This window comes from Lactuca serriola, chromosome 5, assembly GCF_051521515.1.
Source record: "Lactuca serriola cultivar US96UC23 chromosome 5, Lser_US96UC23_V15, whole genome shotgun sequence".
Taxonomy (NCBI): Eukaryota; Viridiplantae; Streptophyta; class Magnoliopsida; order Asterales; family Asteraceae; genus Lactuca; species Lactuca serriola.
Window position 1 is genome coordinate 334878198 of NC_136412.1, and position 7215 is coordinate 334885412.

Genomic DNA, 7215 nt, shown 5'->3' on the forward strand with positions numbered 1-7215 from the left:
TCATATAACAAAATTAGTTAAAAAAACAGGGTCAACAGGCAAAACAAGTCAAAATTTGACAAAGTGTATTCAAATGAATACAACCTCCTAAATAGTTATTATTAATAAAATTAGATAGCTATTTTAATCATATATAGTCATGTCTAAGTTTCAAAATTTTTAAGAGGGAGTAGTGGATTGCACCTGAAGTGGATTGCAGATTTGCAGTGGTAACGGATTTCTCCGGGTTGGCTTCAACGGTGGTCTTCTGGTGGTGGCTGGTGGTCACCGAAAAACAACACCTCAGTAAAAAACCAAATAAAAGCATCCTTACCTGTTCTGTGGGTAGTGGCCACCGGATTTTGGGGGTGTTCAACGGTGGTCCTCCGGTGGTGGCTTGTGGTCACCGAGGATATACTGGAACACAACAACAAACTTCAACATGTTTTTTGTATTCAAAGATCTTGACCCATGCATCTTCAAGATAACCAACCAAATCACAATCTGCGATATAACACAAAACAAAAACTTCAATTCAGACCATTCACACTCAGAAAGATACCAATATATATATATATATATATATATATATATATATATATATATATATATTCACCTGTGGCAATGGAAGAACCGCAATGCACTCAGTAATTTTATGATATTCTTGCCTTAAATGCCTGGAATCTGACTGCACGGATTCTTTAATCTCCTGGAACAAATGAATTATACTTTCTACTTTCAGTACAATATACAAACATAACACAAAACATGATAATGATAATGATAATAGAAGAAAAGATACCATACTGTAGCTTTGGGTAGATTTGTGACATGGCAATGCATCCCCACAACATCAAGCCCTGATTATCCCTATTATTTCCAATGAAGCAATTTAATGCAGTTTCAAAGAGTATAATAACTAGTGGTAAGTTATCAACCTTTAGATTTCTAACTTGATGGGCACATCCAGCAGGTATTAAGACAACATCTCCAAGCTTTTGGACAAAACTCCATGCTTCAATCCCTGATCACAACCAAAAAATAAAGCACATTCAGAGATTTTATATCAGTGAGAAAGGTGATACATAACACCCCTTGCAAATGCATAGTAACCAAACTCTTCCTTGAGCTTCCTTTTATGGTCCATGGTTAAGTAAAATGTTTGATCATGAATTGGGTGTATAACCTGGACCAAAGAAAATACAATTGAACAATTTAAAAAATTATTATGTAGGATTGTGATGATACACAAAAGAATTTCAACTAAAAGTAAGGATTTAATACCTGCTGTAGTGGAAGACAGAAGGAATGTCTAAACTCTCTGAAATGTTTTTTGAGATATTCTTCGATTTTAGGAGTATCTTCCCTCCTAAATATGTCCAACAAAGCACCTCCATCTCCCAAATCAGATCCAACCACACAAGTACCTGAAGTATCATCCTGGTTATCACCTTCTTCACTATCAGAAGATATCACTTGTTTCCTGCCCTTCTTTTTCTTTCATTTATTTCCATCTGGTCCCTCAACTCTTTGATTTGAACCCTTTCTCTTCCTCTTATCGTTTTTATCAATGTCAAACTCAACTCCTTCACAGCTTTCCTTCTTCAATAAATATTGGTCTGATTGATTACTAGTAGTTTTATGCCCTTCTTGTTTCTTCGACCGAACAACTTGCTCAAAAGTAGCATCTTTCGTGTTATCAACATAAAGTTCCTTCTGATCCTGAGCATTGTGCAGCTTTTTTAATACATTTATCCTTTTACAATGTTCAGAGTCGAGGGTCACAGTTGCAGTATGAGTCAGCACATTCACCTGCATGTTAATAGAAAAATATTAACGAATGAAAAGATATAAAACCCAGAACAGATTGGGTGTACAAAACAGAGAGTATATCTCTTTGAAATAACTCTTCACAAGAAAAGCTAACATGATAGGTTCAATTTTTGCCAAATGGTTTTATTTTGACATACCAAAATGTTTAGATCGGGGTTTTGTCTTCTTAAAATAAAGCTAGAGATGATTTTATATTGTAAATCAAAAACAGGCATTACAAATTTATGTTTAACTCGGATAGTAAATATACAGCTACTTCATAAAGTTCACTTCACTTTAATTTTCTAATTATTGGTTCTTTTTCCATGGTGAGTCCAAGAAGTACTGCAATTACTACTTTTTATTCTTTAATAACAAAAAAAGATGAGAAACAGAAGAGGGCTGTTGGTTTCTTCCAACAGATCAAGAAAGGTTCAAAAAAATTAAGATTGCATTCCAACAATTTATGCAATCCCTATGTAATATATATGAGACTCTCATAAATTGCAAGTGTGAAATGCAAGTAAACAAACTTTCATGACAGCTTCTGTTATATTTCTTTTAAAGATAGTGAAGTCATCAACAAACCAATTCCTTCTCATACGAATTGAAATGGCAACTTCTATAACTAAAAGGTTAAAAAAAGTGTGATGATGCCTAAAGAGCAAAATTTAGTTCCAATGATACTAGATGAAATCCAACACTGGTGATCATGTCTTTGCCTAAAATCAGAATAGAAAATTTCAAGCAGAAGAATTTGGCATAACCAAATAGAAAAAAAAAATACCACATCAGACTTGTGACAATGAAGTTTAGTTACAGAGTCTCCACGTCCCAATTCTTCAGAAACACCATAAGCTATATATGTTTTAGGACCCATATATGGCATCAAAGATTTTTCAGGCAATTTGACTGCAAGATTAAGGTAGCCATCATGTGGATGTGTGTACTCTTTAAAGGGTAAGCAAGTGATGAATTCAACACCATGACATAGCAACCTTTCTTCAAATGAATTTAATGGAGGCCAGTCTTTCAACTTTAGGATCTGAGGCCACCCTTCAGTGTCATATATACCATTCGTATACCAACTAAAAAACTTTTGAAGATTAACATCAACCTGTATGTCATGAGAAAATTTGATTAGGCATTTAATATATCTCAATGTTATTAACTTGAACTCAAACAAAAACTAAACCCAAATCCTATATAAATGGGGTAAGATGGAGTTAAGATGTATACAGTCGCATTTTCACCCAAGGGTAGATAGAATGCTTTCATAGATGACCTCTGGCATATGAAACGTGAGCTCACAATGATGAATAGAGGGGAGAAAGAAAAAAGCACATACAAAGAAGTAAAGTTGAATGAAAAAAAGGGACAACAGTAATGAGGAAAATCACTCCCTAATATTTTTTATTATTGCATTCAGTATCTTGTCCCACACAGCATGTCCACCAGACTATCCTTATTTCCACAAGTTCAATCTTCCTCTCATGTTCCTTCTTAATCAGAAAAATTCAACACATTTAGCCTAACTGCCACCCTATAATACTTCCCCTCGGTTTCAGATGGTATATATCTCCCTCTCCCGCCCTCTGGTACCCTTCCCTTCAGGGTCCTCAAAATGTCTCTTCTAGTATAGTATCATACACCTTCATGATGATAAACACCAAAATGTAGAGATCTCTATTTCTTTCTCTACATTTTCTCTGTAAGGCATCTGAAGAGGCGGAACCTCATGATACTATACTAGGAGAGAATTTCATATCAATAGAAATAGTAAATGTTCTCACAAGCTTGTATGAACTGTATACATCCACCAATCACCTCAGAACACTAGATGACTAGAAAAATAAATAAAAGATGTAAAATATAAAAGTACTTATCCAACCTCACACCAATCCAAACAGTTAATAGCAGCCTCATCTGAGAGCTTGTTTTCTTTGGAATTTGAAGCCCAGCGAAAAGCACGCCACATGACCATGGGTTCCCAGCTCAACCCAAGTGTAGTTTCAAGAACATTACTAACAATCACAGGCTCTCCTTTTGACCAATGCCATTGGAAATGCTTCAAATCTCCAGCTTTAATGTCTATTGTACGTGGACAATACAAGTAATTGTCTCTAGAATTTTCACGGGAAGCAACTTTTCGTAACTGCTGATCACCACCATCTAAAGAACATGTGGACCATTTCTCAGGCATATCCCTCATATCTTCCTCCAGTTTGTGCATCTTTAAGAACTTTTGTGCTTTCTCTAGAAATTCTGAAACACTATCAAGTGACTTTATGTGCATCAACTATAAACTCCCACGACCACAACCACCCATACTTTTTGGAGGGCAAAGAATTCTACCATCAACCAAAGAATTCAAGTCATGAGTTTCCTTTTCCTTCGGTGCAGGATCTCCAGCAGCCTTCTCAACATAACATGTCTTTTTCCATGCTTTCCTGAATCCCTTAGGGATGCCATGTAAGTACTCAGGCCCTGGATCTTTAGGTTCAATGATAACTTCTTCTTTGTTTCCTTGAGGGTTGCCATCTCAAAATTCCCAACAACATTGAAGGCAAAGGTTATAATGACAAGAAGGGCAACTTCTATGCAAGTCAAAATTTGATGTTTTACAGCAACATAACATGTCTTTTTCCATGCTTTCCTGAATCCCTCAGGGAACAATCAAAACAGGAATGCATCACCCAAGAAAAAAAATCATCAAAGACTTGTACAATCATTGAAATGACATACCAGTGAATTTGCTTATCCAAGCTGCACTCTACCTTCTTCAACTATACCTCTGATATAGAAGATCATGCCCAAGTAATAAAGTCAGGAAAACCTACATAAAGTATGGCTGATCGCCATTTATCCATTCATATTGAGTTCAAGGTCAAAGATTCAAGTTCATGTCATCCATTATGAGATCATATATAGAAATTAAGTTAAAATGCTGAAGGACGAGACTTGAGACTTCAAGTTGAGAAGTTAAGCAGAAGAAATGACTTTCCTTGCATTTCCATGAAGTCTCAACAATGAACTTATCTAACTCAAACCTTTTCCCATAAGAATGAAATAGTCATCATCATTAGTCAAGAATCATATATATGGCATCACTGATTTAGATTAGCTACAATGTGAACTAGAAGGTCTACATTTTAAATAAAGCAAGAAAAATGAGATAAACAGCAAAAAATACCTTGAATTCTAGACTCTATTGCTATCTCTTTCATGTGCTGCTCATTTACATGCTTCAAGAACGGAAAAAGCACATGTAGGATGTAAATAGAATATTGAACTTTCTGATCATCATTAGGTTTGAAATCAATCTTCTCTTTGACCTAAAACCAACAACAGATTCAATATTAAATTTCTTATCTGGTTGAGAGTAAGAACATCAATAAGTTCCATAACAAAAGATGAGCTACATGAACCAACTTTATTGTACACATTTCGCAAGCAATTTATAGAGTTGCAGTTTCCTTGGAAAACAGGGCAACACTCAGCAAACATTTCCTCTGTCATGTTAGGGTACCTACAGAACAGAATAAACAAAGAGAGAAAGATGAAAAATGCCAGCGATTTAACTACAGTCTGCTTAAAAGACAATTTTCTACAATTGGGCATCAAGTTAGTAAGTTATGGAAGCATGCTTCTACAAAGGTCAATAATGTCTACTTGTTGCACCAGCAAAAAAATGTAGCAACGCTGATGCCAACACTGAAGTTTAGTTACATAGTCTCCACGTCCTAATTCTTTAGAAACTCCATAACCTATATATGTTTTAGGAACCATGTCTGGCTTCAAAGATTTTTCAGGCAACTTGACAACAAGATTAAGGTCAATAATGTCTACTTGTTGCACCAGCAAGGATGTGTATATTCTTTGAAGGGAAAGGAAGTGATGAATTCAACACCATGACATGGCAACCGTTCTTCAAATGAATTTGATGGAGGCCAGTCTTTCAGCTTTAGGATCTGAGGCCACCCTTCAGTGTCATATATACCGTCTGTATACCAAGTAAAACACTTTTGAAGATTACATCAACCTGCATGTCATGAGAAAAGTTGATTAGGCATGTAATATATCTCAATGTAGTATTAACTTAAAGGTAAACAACAAGTAAACCCAAATCCTATATAAATGGGGTAAGAGGGAGGTAAGATGTATACAGTCCTATTTTCACCCAAGGATAGATAGAATGCTTTCACATATGACCTCTGGCATATAAAATGTGAGCTCACAAGGATGAATAGAGGGGAGAAAGAAAAAAGCACATACAAAGCAATAATGTTGAATGAAAATAACGGGACAACAATAATGAGGAAAATCACTCCCTAATATTTTTTATTATTTCATTCAGTATCTTGTCCCACACAGCATGTCCACCACACTATCCTTATTTCCACAACTTCAATCTTCCTCTCATGTTCCTTCTTAATCAGACAAAGTCAACACATTTAGCCTAACTGTTATACCTCTAGATCCTAAATTCCCTGTATGTTGAAGTGACTTAATTTTTTCAACTTTAATCGCTACAGACTAGGGTTTTTTTTCGTAATTCAACATATATTACATTTACAAATATGTACGCGTATAGAAATGACGCAGCATTGAAGAACCCTAGCTAGGATAGAAAAGAAAAAGTCATAGAAGAAGGTCTGGATGAGCATTAAATGTTGGATGATTGATTGAAGATTTAGGGTTCGGTTTACCTGGCAGCGGGTGTGGGAGGACGAGGAGATGAATTGTGGAAGAGTAATGGGAAATATCAAATGTTTTTCTATTTCTCGGTGAAACTTGGGGTAGCTTTTGGAATCAATGTGCATTGATTGAAGATTTTGGGTTCGTCCCATCTTTTTTCTTGAAACCTGTCATCATATCTCTTGGAAATAAGATCGACTTCCAGTGAACCTCTAATTTATGGAATCATTTGAAGTTTTCTCAACATAGAAACATTATTCAACAGAAAAGGGAGAATGGGGATGAAATATCAAGAGAGAGAGAGAGAGAGAATACAGATGGCCGAGAATGAGTGACCATCAACTTACCTGATGGGAAGAACAACGAAGACAACTTGCACATTAATTTGTGGAGGAGGAAAGGCTACCTATACCTTAAACAATGCTTGAATCGGACCTATATAGGGCTTCACTAGTTCATAGATAGCAACATGGATAAGTCGCAAAGCCCTTAATCTCCTTGTAAGTTTGACATAGGCATAATGTAACGATCCCTAAATCATATTATTGTCAGCGTGAGGAGTCATAAATGGTTGGCTCTTAAACGAAGGCTTGTAAAATTGATCAGTCGTCGCAGTCTCGGTGAGGTGAGATGAGCTCGAGGTCGCCAGTGGGAAGAGTTGAGCGGAGGTCTCCGGAGGTAAGAGGTGAGCAGAAGTGAGCAGATGTAACGAACTTTTTAGAGAGC

The 7215-nt window shown here is 36.0% G+C and overlaps 1 pseudogene; it reads right to left on the minus strand.

Moving 5' to 3' along the window:
* Window positions 1-351: 351 nt before the first annotated feature.
* On the minus strand, window positions 352-6870 carry LOC145051014 (lysine-specific demethylase JMJ29-like; annotated as a pseudogene).
* Between the last annotated feature and the right edge of the window lie 345 nt (window positions 6871-7215).